This window comes from Triticum aestivum, chromosome 3D, assembly GCF_018294505.1.
Source record: "Triticum aestivum cultivar Chinese Spring chromosome 3D, IWGSC CS RefSeq v2.1, whole genome shotgun sequence".
Taxonomy (NCBI): Eukaryota; Viridiplantae; Streptophyta; class Magnoliopsida; order Poales; family Poaceae; genus Triticum; species Triticum aestivum.
Genome location: NC_057802.1, coordinates 245,668,970 through 245,687,646, shown reverse-complemented (window position 1 = coordinate 245,687,646; position 18,677 = coordinate 245,668,970). Strand labels below are relative to the sequence as shown.

General features: G+C 41.0%; 1 long non-coding RNA gene across 1 annotated transcript; it reads right to left on the bottom strand.

Moving 5' to 3' along the window:
- Positions 1-13,502: 13,502 nt before the first annotated feature.
- On the bottom strand, positions 13,503-16,968 carry LOC123074486 (uncharacterized). The gene is made up of 2 exons (XR_006435984.1): positions 16,440-16,968; positions 13,503-14,751 (listed from the first exon to the last, which is right to left on the bottom strand). It is a non-coding gene; the product is annotated as an uncharacterized lncRNA (long non-coding RNA).
- Between the last annotated feature and the right edge of the window lie 1,709 nt (positions 16,969-18,677).

The following is an 18,677-nucleotide window of genomic DNA, read 5'->3' as shown; positions in this document are numbered from 1 at the left end:
GCTAGAAGACATATGGCCATCTGTGGTCCTGCTGAGAAATCTACCATGTACAGGTCGTCTTTTCGATACCCTTCAAAGACTAGAGATTTGCCAGACTCCATAAGCACAAGGCAACGATATTTTCCAAATATCACAATCATGTTCAAATCACAAAGCATTGAGACAGACATTAAGTTGAAACCAAGGGATTCAACAAGCATCACTTTATCCATGTGCTGATCCTTTGAGATTGCAATTCTACCTAGACCCAATACCTTGCTTTTACCAGTGTTAGCAAATGTGATGTGACTCTTGTCAGATGGACGTAAGGTTGAGTCCATGAGAAGACTTCGATCACCAGTCATGTGATTAGTGCATCCACTGTCCATAATCCATTCTGAAGCATGTGGTGTCATACCCTACAGTGCAGTTAGGGGGATATGCTTCACCAAGGGTATTGTGAAGCATAAACATTTGACGAACACGCAGATTATCAAAGCTAAGATCCAGGTTAGGACTGATAGGATGATAGGCAAGTGATTCAGGAATAAAATACATAGTACGACCATTTGGGCATTTTATCTTGCGTCCCACAAGATGTTTTAGGTCCCCAGCAATAGCATCAAACGCCTTTGATTTCCAGCTGGAGACCTTTCCCTGCAAAAAAGAGTTAAGTTTTCTTAACCACCCACATTTTCAGGGATGGCTTCGAAGCAATGAGTCTAAGTGCAGCATCTGAGAACTTTGGCTTTGGAGCCCTAGCAAATAGCCTTGCAGGAGGCGAATAATACTCATAAGAATAAGCAGAATAGTTCTTGGTCTTATGAACATAGCGGTTTGAAGGAACACGCTCATATTCACAAGTCTGAGTATGATTTCCTTGCAAAACATTGGCGTTAGGGTGACTCTGGTGAGTCCTCTGTCTGTATGAAGTCTTTGGAGCATATGAAGCCTTTGGTCTGGGGTTTGTCTTCTTCCCAGGTTGTGTCATGATGACATTCACCTAAAGGTTCTCAAGACAACTCCTGGGCACCTAGATCCTCTTCAAAGGTGGTCCATTCCTGTAGTTAGTATCAATATACCTAGCAAACACTTCACCATTCTGATTCTTAAACAGTTTATAGTTTGCATCAAAGGATTCATCAATGATAATCGGGTTAGCACAAGTGAAGCTAGATAAGGTGGATGGATCCACTAAAGGTCCCTTTGCAGCAACCCATGTGGTTTTGGGATACTGCTCAGGCTTCCAGTAAGAACCATCAACATTCATTTTCCTCTCGAACCCAACACCCTCTTTCCTAGGTTTTCGGTTCAGAATCTGCTTTTTGAGGACATCACATAGTGTCTGATGTCCTTTGAGACTTTTGTACATCCCTATCTCAAGCAATGTCTTCAACCTAGCATTCTCATCAGCAATAGTAGTGGCATCCTCAGCAGAGGGGTTAGTTACCACATCAGCAGTTGAAGATATTGCAACAGTAGCAGCAGTAGAACATTCAGCAACAGAGGTAGCGTTATCACGCTCAAGGCATTTTAGACATGGTGGTTCAAATCCTTCCTGAGCGGGACTGATCTGTTGAGCGCGAAGTGACTCGTTCTCTTTTTGAAGATCTTCATGAGCCGCTCTCAATTTCTCAAGGTCTTGCTTCCTTTGAAGATAATCGTAGGACGACTTTCAAGTTCCTTGTACTTAACATGAAGATTTTTGATGTCTTCTATTAAGGACTGAGATCAGGTCATTTCCGCGTCCAACAGGTCATCTCTTTTTTCTAACAATTTTTGAATATGTTCCATAGCTTTCTGTTGTTCAGTTGCAATTTTAGCAATTGTTTTGTAGCTAGGTTTGGATTCACAATCAAAGTCATCTTCACTTGATGTTTGAAAGTAAGCGTCGCGTGAGTTTACCTTGGCACCGCGTGCCATGAAGCAGTAGGTGGGAGCAGAGTCGTCCTTGTCATTAGCATCAGCGTTGGTGACGGAGCCATTGTCTTCAGTGTTGAAGATGGACTTGGCAACATAGGCTATAGCTAGAGCCAGACTTGCAACGCCAGAGTCAGACTCCTCCTCAGACTCCACCTCTGCCTCCTCAGAAGTAGACTCCTCCTCAGACTCCACCTCTGCCTCCTCAGAAGCAGACTCCTCCTTTGAATCCATCTTCTTGTGGTCATGAGTAGAAGCTTCATCATTTCTCGAGCTGGATCTTGAAGACTTTCTGAAGCCTTTCTTCTTGGTGAATTTCTGGAACTTCTTCACAAGCATAGCAAGCTCCTTTCCAATGTCTTCAGGATCCCTAGAACTGCAGTCAGATTCTTCTTCAGATGAGGAAACAACCTTTGCCTTCAAAGCACGAGTATGACCATAGCTGGGACCATAGATATCTCTTTTCTCAGATATCTGGAACTCATGTGTGTTGAGCCTCTCAAGTATGTCAGACGGATCGAGAGTCTTGAAGTCGGCGCATTCTTGAATCATCAGGGCAAGGGTGTTAAATGAGCTGTCAAGTGATCTCAGGAGTGTCTTGACGATTTCATGCTTGGTGATCTCAGTAGCGCCGAGTGCATGAAGCTCGTTTGTGATATCAGTGAGGCGATCAAATGTGAGCTGGACATTTTCATTGTCATTTCTCTTGAAGCGGTTGAAGAGGTTGTGAAGAACACTGATCCTTGAGTCTCTCTGGGTTGAGACGCCTTCATTAACCTTGGAGAGCCAGTCCCAGACTAGCTTCAAAGTTTCTAGAGCACTCACACGACCATACTGTCCTTTGGTAAGATGACCACAGATGAAGTTCTTGGCAGTAGAATCCAGTTGAATGAACTTCTTGACATCAGCAGGGGTGACACCTTCACCGGTCTTGGGAACGCCGTTCTTGACGGCATACCAGAGGTCGACATCTATAGCTTCAAGATGCATGCGCATCTTATTCTTCCAGTAGGGGTAATCAGTGCCATCGAAGACAAGGCACGCAACGGAGACTTTGATTATCCCTGCAGTCGACATAGCTAAAACTCTAGGTGGTTAAACCGAATCACACAGAACAAGGGAGCACCTTGCTCTGATACCAATTGAAAGTGCTAGTTATCGACTAGAGGGGGTGAATAGGCGATTTTTATGAAAGTCTTCAAAACATGGGAGTTTCGAAGACAGACACTAGAAATGAACCTATAGATATGCAGCGAAAGGAAGACTACACTAGACAAGCCATAGTCATGTAAGTAATGAAGTGAAAGCACGAAGACTATTAGCAGCTAGGCAGTATGGATCAGGATGGAAGATAGTATGAAGCCAAACAACAACAGTCTTCACACAGTGAAGTCAATCAGATCATGCAAGCAGGCAATGACTTCATGAAGACAAACAGTAAGTAAAGAGAGGGAAGTGATAGAACCAGTTGCTTAGAGAGGACAAGGATTTGTTGGACCAGTTCCAGTTGCTATGACAACTGTACGTCTGGTTAGGAGGCTGAGATTCAACTCAGAAGACCGCATCTTCACCTTATTCCCCTTGAGCTAAGGACACCTAGTCCTCGCCCAATCACTCTGGTAAGTCTTCAAGGTAGACTTCCAAACCTTCACAAACTTCGTTCACCGGCAATCCACAATGACTCTTGGATGCTCAGAACGCGACGCCTAACCGGCTGGAGGATTCACAGTCCTCAAGTGTAATAAGTCTTCAGATCACGCGGACAGAAAGACTTCAATGATGCCTAACACTCTTTGGCTCTGGGTGTTTTGGGCTTTGTCCTCGCAATGATCTCTCTCTCAAATGCTTCAGAGGTGGGTTGCTCTCAAACGACAAAAGTTGTGCACTAACTCTGAGCAGCCACCAATTTATGGTGTAGGCGGTGGGCTATTTATAGCCAGGAGGCAACCCGACCTGGTTTGTCCGAAATGACCCTGGGTCACTAAGGAACTGACACGTGTCCAACTGTCAGATTTCAAACACACGCGTCAGCTTGACTTGGGCTACAAGTAAAGCTGACTCATCGAGCTCTGGATAAGATTTGCTCTCATTGTCTTCGCTCGAAGACATAGGATTTGGTTGAGCATCACTTCAGTCACTCTGACTTTGTTCACTTGGACCCCACTTAACAGTACGGTGGTTCCTATGACTCAACAAAGAAGAAAAGGAAGCTACGAAACAACTATGTCTTCGCACTCCATAGTCTTCATGTGAATGTCTTCTCTAGTCATAATCTTCATTGTGAATATCTTCACAGACCACCATTGTCTTCAATGTCTTCACACATTTTTAGGGGTCATCTCCGGTAGGTGAACCGAATCAATGAGGGACTACTACCTGTGTTATCCTGCAATTCTCACAAACACATTAGTCCCTCAACCAAGTTTGTCGTCAGTACTCCAAAACCAACTAGGGGTGGCACTAGATGCACTTACAGGGAGCAAACTCAGTGAAATAACTATCATATGACACTTGATTCACATAATCAATCTGAGCATTAAAATCATGATGACAAGTTTCCTGGATATCATTACTCTTTATAGCATACATATCATTACAATAATCATATAGATAGCATTTTTTATTAAAGTTAATTGAAACCTCTTCCAAAATAGTGGAATCGTCATTAAATAAATTCATGACCTCACCAAATCCACTTTTATCATTATTACAATAAGATTCAACACCCTCCAAAATAGTGGGATCATTACCTAGAGTTGACACTCTTCCAAACCCACTTTCATCAATATAATCATCATAAATAGGAGGCATGATATCATCATAATAGATATTCTCATCAAAACTTGGGGGACTAAAAATATCATCTTCATCAAACATAGCATCCCCAAGCTTATGGCTCTGCATATCATTAGCATCATGGATATTCAAAAAATTCATACTAACAACATTGCAATCATGCTCACCATTCGAAGTTTTTATGCCAAACATTTTATTGAATTCTTCTTCTATTAGTTGAGAACAATTTTCCTTTCCATGATTTTCAAGAAAGACATGATAAAGATGAATAATATGAGGCAACATCAATTCCATTTTTTGTAGTTTTCTTTTAAACAAAACTAGTGATAAAACAAGAAACTAATAGATTCAATTGCAAGATCTAAAGATAAACCTTCAAGCACTCACCTCCCTGGCAACTGCGCCAGAAAAGAGCTTGATGTCTACTACACAACTTATTCTTGTAGACTCGTGTTGGGCCTCCAAGCGCAGACAGTAGCAATTTTCCCTCAAGTGGATGACCTAAGGTTTATCAATCCATGGGAAGCGTAGGATGAAGATAGTCTTTCTCTCTCTCTCAAACAACCCTGCAACCAAATAACAAAGAGTCTCTTGTGTCCCCAACACGCCAAATACAATGGTAAATTGTATAGGTGCACTAGTTCGGTGAAGAGATGGTGATACAAGTGTAATATGGATAGTAGATATAGGTTTTTGTAATAGGAACAATAAAAAAACAACAAGGTAGCGATTGATAAAACGGGGCACAAACGGCATTGCAATGCTTGAAAACAAGGCCTAGGGTTCATACTTTCACTACTTCAATCTCTCAATAGTGCTAACATAATTAGATCATATGGCAATCCCTTAACGTGCGATAAAGAATCACTCCAAAGTTCTTATCTAGCGGAGAACATAAGACGAAATTGTTTGTAGGGTACGAAACCACCTCAAAGTTATCCTTTCCGATGGATCTATAGAGCTATTCCTATAATGTCACAAACAACCCAAGAGTTCGCACCAAAATAACACCATATGATACACATCAAACTACTCTAACATCACCTAGATACTCCAATGTCACCACAAGTACCCGTGAGTTGATTATACGATATGCATCAAACAACTTCAGATTCATAATATTTGATACGTCTCCAACGTATCTATAATCTATGAAGTATTCATGCTATTATATTATCCTTCTAGGATGTTTTATATGCTATTTTATATGATTTTTGGGACTAACCTATTAACCTAGAGCCCAGTGCCAGTTTCTGTTTTTTCCTTGTTTTTGAGTATCGCAGAAAAGGAAAACCAAACGGAGTCCAATTGACCTGAAACTTGATGAAGCTTATTTTTGGACCAGAAGAAGGCCATGGAGTAAAAGAGTTAGGCCAGAAGAGTCCCGGGCTGCGCACGAGGGTGGGAGGCGCGCTCACCCCCCTGGGCGCGCCCCCTACCTCGTGGACAGCCCGGAGACCCCCCCTGACTTGTTCCCGATGCCAAAACCTCTTATATATACAGTAACCCCCAGAACATAACCTAGATCGGGAGTTCCACCACCGCAAGCCTCTGTAGCCACCAAAAACCAATCAGGACCCTGTTTCGGCACCCTACCAGAGGGGGGATCCCTCACCGGTGGCCATCTTCATCATCCCGGTGCTCTCCATGACGAGGAGGGAGTAGTTCACCCTCAGGGCTAAGGGTATGTACCAGTAGCTATGTGTTTGATCTCTCTCTCTCTCCCTCGTGTTCTTGATTCGGTACGATCTTGATGTATCGCGAGCTTTGCTATTATAGTTGGATCTTATGATGTTTCTCCCCCTCTATCTCTTGTAATGGATTGAGTTTTCCCTTTGAAGTTTTCTTATCGGATTGAGTCTTTAAGGATTTGAGAACACTTGATGTATGTCTTGCATGTGCTTATCTGTGGTGACAATGGGATATCACGTGATCTACTTGATGTATGTTTTGGTGATCAACTTGCGGGTTCCGTGACCTCGTGAACTTATGCATAGGGGCTGGCACACGTTTTCGTCTTGACTCTCCGGTAGAAACTTTGGGGCACTCTTTGAAGTTCTTTGTGTTGGTTGAATAGATGAATCTGAGATTGTGTGATGCATATCGTATAATCATACACACGGATACTTGAGGTGACATTAGGGTTTTGGTTGATTTGTGTCTTAAGGGGTTATTCTAGTACGAACTCTATGATAGATTGAACGGAAAGAATAGCTTCGTGTTATTTTACTACGAACTCTTGAATAGATCGATCAGAAAGGATAACTTTGAGGTGGTTTCGTACCCTACCATAATCTCTTCGTTTGTTCTCCGCTATTAGTGACTTTGGAGTGACTCTTTGTTGCATGTTGAGGGATAGTTATATGATCTAGTTATGTTATTATTGTTGAGAGACTTGCACTAGTGAAAGTATGAACCCTAGGCCTTGTTTCAACGCGTTGCAATACCGTTTACGCTCACTTTTATCACTTGCTACCTTGCTGTTTTTTTATTTTCAGATTACAAAAACGTATATCTACCATCCATATTGCACTTGTATCACCATCTCTTCACCGAACAAGTGCACCTATACAATTTACCATTGTATTGGGTGTGTCGGGGACACAAGAAACTCTTTGTTATTTGGTTGCAGGGTTGTTTGAGAGAGACCATCTTCAACCTACGCCTCCCACGGATTGATAAACCTTAGGTCATCCACTTGAGGGAAATTTGCTACTATCCTACAAACCTCTGCACTTGGAGGCCCAACAACGTCTACAAGAAGAAGGTTGTGTAGTAGACATCAATATTCAATCCAACACAAAGAACCTCAAAGAGTGTCCCAAGATTTCTACCAGAGAAACAAGGATGAAAACGTGCATCGACCCCAATGTGTAGATTACCCCAATGTCACCTCGGGAATCTGTGAGTTGAATGCCAAAACATACATCAAGTGAATCAATATAATACCCCATTGTCACCACGGGTATTCATATGAAAGGCATACATCAAGTATTCTCAAATCCATAAAAGTATTCAATCCGATAATAGTGAAACCTCAAAGGTAAAAACTCAATTCATCACAACAAGATAGAGAGGAAAAAACACCATATGATCCAATTATATTAACAAAGCTCGCGATACATCAAGATCGTGCCAAATCAAGAACACGAGAGAGAGAGAGAGAGATCAAACACATAGCTACTATTACAAACTCTCAACCCCGAGGGTGGACTACTCCCACCTCATCATGGTGGCTGTCGGGATGATGAAGATGGCCTTCGGTGATGATTTCCCCCTCCGGCAGGGTACCGGAACGGTCTTCGCGTTGAGTTTTCATGGATACAGAGGCTTGCGGCGGTGGAACTTCTCATCTAGGGTTATTTCTGGGGGTTTCTGTATTTATAGGATTTTTTGGCGTCGGTCTCACACTAAGATTGGCCTCAGGGAGCCCACCACCCATGAGGGCTCGACCCCCCCACAAGCGTGCCCTGGTGGGTGGTGGACACTTCGTGACTCTTCTGGCCTTCCCACGAAGCTTCTAGTGCCTCTTTTCTTCCAAAAAAATCATCAAAAAGTTTTGTTGCATTTGGAGAACTTTTATTTCTGCACAAAAAACAACACCATGGTAATTTTGCTGAAAACAACGTCAGCCCAGGTTAGTTCCCTTTAAATCATATAAAATTGCACCCAAACCATATAAAATTGTTGTAAACATGGCATGAATACTTCATAAATTATAGATATGTTGGAGACGTATCAACTCCCTGTAGGAAGCCCCTTTGCACACTCCATGGTCGATGTTGAGTCTAGACTTGAAAAAAAAACTATTTTACTAAATGTGTTGTGTGGCTTATGGGCCCACATCACCAATGGGTGGGATTAGGATCTTTTATTCCGCTCCTTTACTCTGGGATTCTGGTCACTCTTCTCTTCGGGTCAAATATTTTATTAACTCTAACTCTAGGTTCACGCGATGACTTCACTCCGGAGATCCATTGGTTGCTGCTACTCTCTTGATTCACCAGAAGACTCCAAAGATACCCCCTGATGTTCTCCAGAGAACTTGTGCTCATCGCTTTTGCAATTCCCTTCCACCTTTAAACCCCTATGGATAACTACATACACCTTCTCATCATTCATTCATTCCCAGTAGCAATTGTTATTACAAGATACCCTGAAATACTCTTCGTTGTTCCGAGAATCCTTTGTGCTTACTGCCTTACAGTTCCTTGTCCCGTGGATACACTTATGAAGAATTACTCACCCTTACTGTGGAATTCGTTCATCCTCAGCTGTTCACATGTTTCACAAAATTCTTTGAAATGCTATTCGATCTTCCAAAAATCCTCTACAACCTATTGCTCTTGAAATTCTTACCTGCTTGCATTATGGTTAATCCCATATGTCTAGTAATCTTCATTAACATCCCTTGTCATTGCCATTTTGAACCTAATGATTCAATGTGTGCGAATGCACGCAATCATCAGTTGATCCTTATAAATTATCTTTCCGGCTCAGACGTCATTCCGGATATGAGCTGGTTTTTAGCCAATCAAACCTTGACTAATTATGCCTCTAAGTCTATTCAACTTACACATATTTGATCAGAACATCTGATTGTGATACAGCAAGCTGGAAATCAGAATTCCTTTGTATTTAAGCGTCGAACCGTTCAGATGTTTCTATAATCCGATGCCTTTGCATTCTTTCTTCATCTGATTGAGTATCAATACTCATATTAGCTCTGTTGTGGACCGCCAAATCCTTTGTTGGATTATTATCCAACAGTGTCCTTCATATACAATCACCTTGTGAGTTCTCCCCTAATACATAATGCCTTTGGTGAATTGTATCCTTTGCTTTTGTCAACCATGCTCTACTATCGAGCTCGTGTTAATTACTGTTGAAGTTTGTGGTATATGTTCCTAAGATGCCCTGATGGGTTGAATCTATGTCTTCCATAATATGTGTGAACCCGAAGGTTATGCGGGTTATATCTACTAGCGTTTCATCGGATAAATTTTCAACTCTACAACTTCTTCAAAGACGAGAAGTGAATGAAAGGTTATGCATTGAAAAAGTGGGAGTCGACCTTGAACCTTTGTGTTCATGCCATGGACCCGATGTGGAACTTATCATGGAAACTTCTTGCAAAATATTTAATCATTTGAATAATTCTTCCAATGTCATTAAATTGGATCCTCTGTAGTTATGGTTCCGACCATGCTAACCTTATTCAATATATCTTAAAGGAATCCATTACAGTGCCTCGTCTATTTTTGGCAAGGTTAAAGTATCTGCTATCGCAAGTCAACGATCCAGTTCAGTTTCTATTATGTTCTATCTTCGAGTATCACCCTTTGGTATTTTGAGGATATCGTGCCATTGCACTACCTATTGTGAATTTTTATTAGAATAATACTCCTCACCGTTTTAGTCACTCTGCAAGTTTGAGTTGTTTATCACTCGGGAGGCCCGACAAGTGACTCGAATCCACACTGTGGTTCATTACTCCTAGTAATTTGTTGCTGGGAAGTTTAATACCCAATCTTGTCATTCCTAGCCGGTTACATCCTTATCATGCTATCCTTAACCATGCTACCTCGTCCTCCTTTGGTGCACAAATTCTTCAGACTGTGAGCAAGGCTTACGTCGAGTTTTCAACATCATTTTGTTGTCTTGAAAAGCAACTCTGATTCTGAGCTTGCATCTTATCTGTTGTTCCCATAACTTTCACTTCGTCATTCCTTTTGCTTGATGTCGTCGTTGATCGATTACATCTTCATGAAACATCTCGACAAAATGTGTCATGATCATCGCTAACATTTTGACTTCCTCCAAAAGGTCAATTGAATTCATGATGAGAAATATCATCCTTCCCCCTCGATGATTTGTGTTACCATCGACAACATTCTTGCCTTCCCTCCAACACAAACTTGTTTATGTTTTGTGTTGTACCTTGAGTTCCTTGCTATCCAGCTTATGTTATTCTCTACCTTGGAGTATTACCATCGTTTATGTCAAGGATGTTGTCAGAATTGCTCCACCTCTTAAGAATTCTTGATATAGTGATACTTCTCGCCATCTCCATTGATTTCTTGGTCCTCGTATTGTTTCTAACCGGAATATCGACAATGGACTTTGATGTGTAAATTCAAAACTTCTAGCAACCCTATTGCTTTGGAGCTAATGGACGATAATTTCATGCCTTGTGTGTTGACTATTGAATCAACATTCTAAACATTGATCATGCTACCTATTCCAGATTTTTGAGTGCACTTTTCGATCAATGTTTAATTGTGGATGTTTTCCTCAAGCATACACATTATAGCATTTGGTCTGGTCATTGTTATCACCTTGTTCACATAATTATGGAAATCCATCCCTATCAAAATCTTGATGGATTGTTACTGAGCCCATCGGCCACATCCTGATCTTCTCCATGGTTCATGATGAAACTTTTGAAAGCATTATCCTTGAGGCTAGCTCATAAAGTATTTGTTTTACGCAAGGAGTATCTTCTCTAAGTTCACGTGCATTTGATGCAAGCTGCCGCCGTGAATATGAGAAACTTTTGTTTTGCTTCCTCTGGGATCATCCCAAATCATTCTTGCATGTGAGAAGTATTCTATGGTTTGATAGATTTGCTACCTTCACTCCATATGAATTTCCTAGCACACCAATCCACTGATTGATTTGTACGAGGAGAAGGAGTTCATTTGTAAGAGCTAATCCAGACTTACAAAAGACTTTAATATCCTCAATGATGGTTTCCAACCAGAACTTGGTTGCATTCTGTTGTAAGACTCCCATGTGGTCACGATTGTCCTGGACGACATGTTCATGTGTGTCTTGCAATCCAAATCATGTTTTTGAGCTTGCTTCCATAGTTCATTTCTCGAGATTCTTGCAACATCATCTCGTCATTTTATGTTGCACCCCTTTTCCTTCTCAGCCATGTTGAGTTTGAAGTATCCTGAGACCAATCAGATCTGAATCTCAGGCAGATTTGACGGGTGGAATATTTTTCAAAATTATAACATTAGTCTCTAGGTAACCTGGTAATGCGATGTTATGGCTAGCACACGTGCCCGGATGACCTATTGTCATAGTATCTTATTCAGCAAGATTAGCCATTCCCCCATGAGGAAATTCTATGACTTATTTTCTAAGTTGTTCCTGATGGATCCTTTGCGTATCCAAAGTCTGACCTTTACCTGATGATGCCAATGCCATCCCGAAGCATGTCTGTGGTACTTTGATCATCAACAAGAACATTGGAAGCACAATGCAATTTTTTTTCTTTGTCAATTATCCAAACACCGTTGTATGGGTAAACATCATAAATTCCTTGCCCCTTTTAGCTAAAGGGTTGCGTATTTGCTATCTTGACATGATTATCCCACTCTACTTGCTCTTGGGAAGGATATACACCTAATACTCGTGTATAAATACATTTTCCTTTCCATTGGTCTGTTTAAATCTGATAATCACTTTTTCCATTCCATTGGTTTGTTTAACCTTTCTTGTGATCTTTATGTTATAAGCAGTAATAAATCCCTGTTTACATAAGCATCTCGGTGTACAACTCTATCAGTAAGGCCCTGTTACTATTGTTGATGACATTCCGGTAACCACCGGTGGACGAGAACTTTGCCTATTGGCCCGCCTCGTTTCAATGAGCAGGAAAATGGTTCTCTTCGTCCCCCGCCCTTCGTACCGATGTAGTTACCAATATAGCTGACAAGCTATCCTCTGACATGCCTTGCTAATTGACCGTGCAAGATGTCACCGCTCTTCCTACTCTTAATCCACTCTAAACATAGTTCCACAAGATCGAAACCGACTCTCCTGTACAACCTTGATTCTGAAGTATCCTTTGCATTGGGTTCATATGTAATTCACGAGCTAATTTCCTTACCATGTTTCATTCCGGTATCAGATGCAACATTATTCTTCATTGCTCTAAACCCCTTCATCACTTGTTTTTGCATCAGCTGGATGCCTACCCGGTTGAAACTTGTTGAACCTCCTTATATCACTCTCGATATGTTTTCTGGTGCCTCTAAAATCTCCTTCCCTGATATTAATTACCGAATGCCAATCCTTGCAGACATCGGTCCTTATAGTTTTTCTCCATATCCTTCGGTAAATACAATGAAGATTCTAAAGAAAGGATGACGACTTCATCATGATGCCCTGATGCAGCGAACTAAAGACATCAACGTAATGGATCAACCTCTTCGATGAGAGCAACAGGAATGAGAAGATCCGTTAGAATCTCGTAACCAGAACTTTCCTCCTTACTCCACCTCTTAAATCTCAGGACGAGATTTCTTGTAGTGCAGGAGATTTGTAACACCCCAAGTGTCTTGCTACAGTAACCTCAAACTAATGGTGCCATGTAGTCAAGATTGACTAAGCCAAATTGCCCCTTGATAAAAATCCAAGTCAAATTCAAAATTCAAATTTAAAATGAGAATTTAAATTCACAAACATGGTTGGAAAATAGTTCACCTTTTAGCAAATATTCCAAAACAAATATTGGTGAAGAAAAACTACTTCACTTGTTTGCTCATTTGGGCTCTAGCATTTGCAACGGGGCCAAAACAAATATTTTAAACGCTATTTATATTTATGAGAAATTTCAAACTATTTTAAATCCCTCCCAAACTTTTGTGGCAATGCCTAAAATTGCAATGTGATTTATGGACCAAGTTCCATATTTAGTTGTAACGACCCGAACCTGATAAGATTCGATGTCTCTGTGCTCACTATGCTAGTCCCTGGATCAATAGCTAGCACACACAGTACACGATGTAATATCAAGAATAAACCACATGTCATAATATTACATCGTAGATCCAGAATTTAATATAATACATACCTGCATAGCTCAAGGCTAGCTCATAACAAAAACACAGCAGAAAAGCAAATAAAATCTTCATGGAATCCATCAACACCACAGGAAAATGTCGAGTATAGACATCGTAACCCTACATCGTATCACTCACTTGTCGTATAAAATCTGCAACATGAAACGTTGCAGCCACGAAGGGTCAATACTTTGAATGTATTGGCAAGTCACACAAGGAATGATATAACAGACCTATGCAAGGTATATCAAGAGGATAGTGGTGGTTTGTTTTGCAGAAAAGCCAATTTCCCCTGATAACTACATAATAGTCAAATTTTAATTATGCCTTGCTACAATTAAATTAAATATATATGGCTGAATTGGGCAATCCAATTCCAACCTATCCCCATTATTAAATTTTCCCACACAATTTTTATTAAAGTATCATCTGTCAAGATCATCCAACAACTGTAATGGCATAGTCGCTCAAATTTGTCCATAACCGGGGACACGGCTAATCATGATTAGTTTATAGACTCTGCAGAGGTCTGTACACTTTACCCACTGGACTCAACCTGAAGATTGAGACAAAGTCTTTCAGAAGCAGTCGCCTAGTCCCACAGGAGGCCCGTCCCAACTATCATAACTACATCTGCTGGTACATCCGGGTAAGGTTTCCACAACCGATCAACTAAGCCAGAGCCCATATTAGCCACTGGCTGTAAATGGAAGCTACTAGTCACTAAGTCTGTCTGATCTTTTTGAGCCTGGACGGCACCCACTTACATTCAGAGGGTATAAACCATGATGTTCTTGAAACCACCCAGCAATACCGTAGAAAAGGAACAAGAAATTCCATGATGCAACCCTGTCCGTCCAGAGGTGAATTATATATTATGTTTTTACTCAAGTTATTATATATATAGTCCTCGCATAATTTTGATGCATACACAAGCCAATCCCCATCTACATAGCATAGCAAGAAATACACTACCACGGTATACAAATAAGGCCATACTAAGCTGAAATTCAGTAGCAATAACATGCTACCATAATCTTCCTACACATGCATGATATAGTAATGTGATATATATAACTACATGCATAGAAAAAAAATAGGATGAAGGATGATCAAGGTGTAACTTGCCTGATACGTTTGATGAAGTTCGTCGCACTCACGATTCCTGATAATTCTACTCGTCACGCTCAGAGCAAATCTATCGCAAATGAAAGAATCCAAATAAACAACCATGCCATATAGAATAACCAAAAGAACAACAACAAAATGTGGCAAGGTTGAACAACACCATTATATATATATATATATATATAGATCATGTATTTGCTAGTATATACAAAAAAAAAGTATGCCGCTCACACATTTACGTGGACATATATACATAAAACAGTTGGGTATCATACCCACTTAATTATGACTATGTGCTTCAAAAAATAATTGGGTATAATACCACATATTATTAAAGTATGTACTCATATATTTCACACGGGGGTATGTAGCGAAATATGCAAAAAGAATTAGGTGTAATACCTATGTATTATTGGGGTATGTAATTGTAGAGAATAGGTATATAGTTGTAGAAAAATGTTGGGGTATGTACGCATATATTTCAATTTCGCATACCTATTTTATTTTTTGACTATGTACTTCAAACAACAATAAGGTATAATACCTACATATTATTTGGGTATATATTCATATACTTCACGCCTGGGTATGTAGATGTAGGGAAATGTAAAACATATTAGGTATAATAACTACGTATTATTGAGGTATGTATTCATATATTTTACGCCGGGGTATGTAGCTGTAGAGTATTGGGATATATATACGTACACAAAAATCTAATGAGGATATACTCAGTTAAAAATCCCTACATACAAAAAACCCCACTACATACGCAGTGCTTGAAGTTGTTACTATATTTTACACCGCAATATTATGTAAGCTTTTTAATTACTTGATCTCACTAATGGATAATTGATGACGAACATTAAATAAACAGATTTGGCTATTTCCATGTAAGGCACGCCATGCAAACATCTATGGAAGGTAATCCATTGACACAATTAATACGCATCCGAGCCATGCAAACAAGTATGGAAAGTTTTTTTGATAAAGATATAAATTAAAATATAATCTCATGTGTTAACGGATCAAACCCAATAACCCACATACCCATCATCTGAACACAATCACGATGCAATCGAGTGACATCTAGGCAAGGTGCTCGGGCACCTAGGTGCCCCAAACAGCCGTCCTATATAATATATATATATATATATATATATATAGGCTTAAAGTATAATATAGGGTCTTTAGATGCTATAATGTGACATGGTGTTTACCAGATCACATGTGACATAAGAATTCATTCGTAAAAGAATTAATGGAATATAAGCACTACAACTCAAGTTAGAGCGAAAAGAAGTGTGGATTGAATTTCAATTCAAAACAGGTCAAGAATCTTTTGAATATTTAGTATACAATATGTGATCAGCAAGTATTTGATACAAATGATCAGACACAAAAGGAATCAACTGGAAAGGTGTCATGGTTCACCGAATATGATCAAATGAAATTTCAAATTCAAACTTGAATTGCTCAAATTTTAAAATGTTCAAAAGTAGAAACTTAGGATGCTACTGGATAGTCATGACGAATAAGAAGACGTAGGAAAAAGAATCACTCAATTTGAATTTACGGATCTTTGGATATAAGCAAAACAATTTTGATATGAATCTGCTAAAAACTCTGCCGTGGCAGCGTTTTTAACATGCTGAATTTGCTGCCATGGCAGTGAATTGAGCTGCTGCGGCTACTGTAGCATGTGCCATGTGGCGTGCTAGGATTGGCTGAGAGGGGGAATTGTGCGTGCGTGCTCACCGGAAGCAGAGGAATACTCGGGCGTGGGCGGCGGCGTTCCTACGGCGGTTCTCCGGCGAAGGCGAGGTGACGGGCTGTCGACGCGTTCAACGGCTGTGACGATGGTGTCATCAACGGCGATGGGAGCGTCCTCTGGCGGCAATGCAGTGGCGTTGGAGCTCCGGCGTCGACGGTGATCTTCGGGTCGAGGTCTTTGCGCTCGGTTCGGTGCCCCCTGTGCGAGATAGAGGGTCAAGGCGGTAGAGGAGATCAAGGCAAGGAGGACAGCGGGGAAAAGAGACTCAGGGACCCTCTGTAGGCGACAGAAACGACGATGGCAGAGGTCAACAGCGCCGGAACTCCGGCGAGATCGGGAGCTCGTAATCGAGGCGGATCTGGAGCACTAGGTGTTGTAATCGGTTGAGACGAGCGAGAGGAGTCTCCTGATGTACTCGGATTGGAGAGGGGGTTAGGGATCGCGCGATTCACGCGTGGTTTGGATCGAGCTCGCTGCAGCTTCGTGCACGGGTGGGAGTCTGGCTGAAGGTTGAGGACGAAGGCGGGCCAGGGGTGTCAGTTACAAAGAAGAGAAGAGAAAAAAGACTGGGGGCGCCGCTGTGCTGGGCTTCGGCCTGCTGGGCCCTCTGATGCTGGGCTGGCTGCTGCATTGCGCATGGCATGCGCTGGATAGACGATGGACTGCTCCCTGTTCGGTACTGTGGAGCCGCCAAATCCTATCCGGCGCCTTAAGCGCCGAATATAGTGTATTTGGTACAGGGCGCACACCCCTCCTGTATGCTTAGTTTTATAGCGGGCCGGCCCATCCCACTTTTTTTTTCTGTTTTCTGTAAACTGCAAAAAGCCTGTGCGAGCCAGAGTTCGAACCCGCGACGCTCTTCCTACAAGTGGGACGCCAGAACCACCAGACCAACTACCTTCGTGTGTTTATGTTGTGGGTTGTTCTGCCTTTTGCTCCTTTTATCTCTTTTATCAAATTCGTGAAAAATAATTGCGAAAGAAATTCGTGAACTTTTTCTTGAAAGTAGATGAACTTTTTAAAAATTTGTGCACTTTTTTCTTCGAAGTAGATGAACTTTTTTCAAATTCGATGAACTTTTTTTTCAAAGTAGCGTTTTTTTTAAATTGATGAACTTTTTTTCAAACTCGATGAACTTTTTCAAAATATTGTGAACTTTTTCCCAAAATCGCTGAACTTTTTTTCAGAGTCATGAACTTTTCTTGAAAATCGGTGAACTTTTTTCGAATTCATGAACTTTTTTATAAGTTTGATGAACTTTTTTCAAAATCGATGAAGTATCTTGGAACCCCAAATAAATATCAAAATTTAAATTTAAAACAACTCCCAACTCCTTTATAATGAAGGAGTCATATTACCTTCCCTCTTTTGATTTTTTTGAGTTGGCATTGTTTCAATATTGAAATCCAAATAAAAGAATATTCAATTGTCCTACTTTAAAAAAAAAGAGGAAGTCATGCCATCCTCTCTCGTATCCAAGTTGAAACAATTTTGAATATTCTCAAAGTTCAAAACAAGGTCAAAAGGAATATTCGGGAAGTCATATTATTCCCTCTCATTTGAATATTCAATAAATCCAAATACAAACCAAATGAATAATTGGGAAAGTCCTTTTATTCCCTCTCGTTTATTATGCATTAAACTCAAAAAGTTTCAAATCCTAGTCAAAATTTACTAACAACGAGCAACACACGCAAGTTTTTAATTAATCATATTTGAATTATTAACATTCCAAAATTTAGAATTTTGGGATGTTACATTAGTAAAAGTCATTTGCTATTTAAATTAAAGGGCAAAACAGAAAATATAAAAATAAATAATAAAAGTAAAAGAATAAGAAACGCCAGTGGACTAGGCCTTAGCAGTGCAGGCCCAGCCCACCACCACCCCTTGTCTTCTACCCCAACTACAGTGGGGGGCAGGAGGCAGCCGTGGCGGGCATCCATGGCGCCCCAGCCACATGCGACCATCCCCCGGCTCCCCTGCTGGATAAGGGCAAGCCCCTGCCCCCTCTCACTCTCCCCCGCAAACCTAGCTCGCCCCCTTCTCACCCTTACCTTTTTCCCTCGCTCTGGATTCGCCACTATGAGCTCCTCCGAGCGACTCGTCGCCGTCGTTCGTGGTCCGCATGGCCCCCGATGACAAACCGCTGTGCGTGCTAGTCAACGAGGATCCTAGCGGTCTTCTACTTCGACTACGGTGACTAGGTTGATCCGGCGCAC